This window comes from Arachis hypogaea, chromosome 13, assembly GCF_003086295.3.
Source record: "Arachis hypogaea cultivar Tifrunner chromosome 13, arahy.Tifrunner.gnm2.J5K5, whole genome shotgun sequence".
Classification (NCBI taxonomy): domain Eukaryota; kingdom Viridiplantae; phylum Streptophyta; class Magnoliopsida; order Fabales; family Fabaceae; genus Arachis; species Arachis hypogaea.
In genome coordinates, this window is record NC_092048.1 from 28365305 (window position 1) to 28365994 (window position 690).

Genomic DNA, 690 nt, shown 5'->3' on the forward strand with positions numbered 1-690 from the left:
TGAACCCTGAGGTGTACAAACTCATGCTCTTCCCGTTTGCTCTGAGGGATGGAGTAAAGCTATGGCTAGATTCCCAACCCAAGGAGAGTTTGGATACTTGGGACAAGGTTGTTACTAAGTTTCTTACTAAATTTTTCCCACCAAAGAAGATGACTAAGCTTAGGGTGGAGGTTCAGACCTTCAGACAGAAGGATGGTGAAACTCTTTATGAAGCTTGGGAGAGATACAAGCTACTGACTAGACAATGTCCTCCGGAAATGTTCTCCAAATGGACCCAACTAGATATCTTTTATGAAGGTTTGGGTGAAATATCCAAGATGTGCTTAGATAATTCTGCAGGTGGTTCATTGCACAAGAAGAAGACACACCAGAAGAGACTATTGAGCTTATTGAATTGGTTGCTAGCAACCAATATTTATACTCATCTAACAGGAATTCTGTAAACTCTGAGGCTCCTCAGAAGAAGGGTGTTATGGAAGTAGAAGCTCTTAATGCTATTCTTGCTCAGAACAAGCTTATGTCTCAGCAAATAAATTTACTTACTCAGCAGATGGGTGGCATGTAAGTCTCAGAAATCAACACCCAAAATCCACCTCAAGAGGTCTCTTATGACATGACAGATAATTTTGTACAAAATGAGAATTATGATTATGCTCAATCTTTTTTTGAACAGGTAAATTACATGGGGGG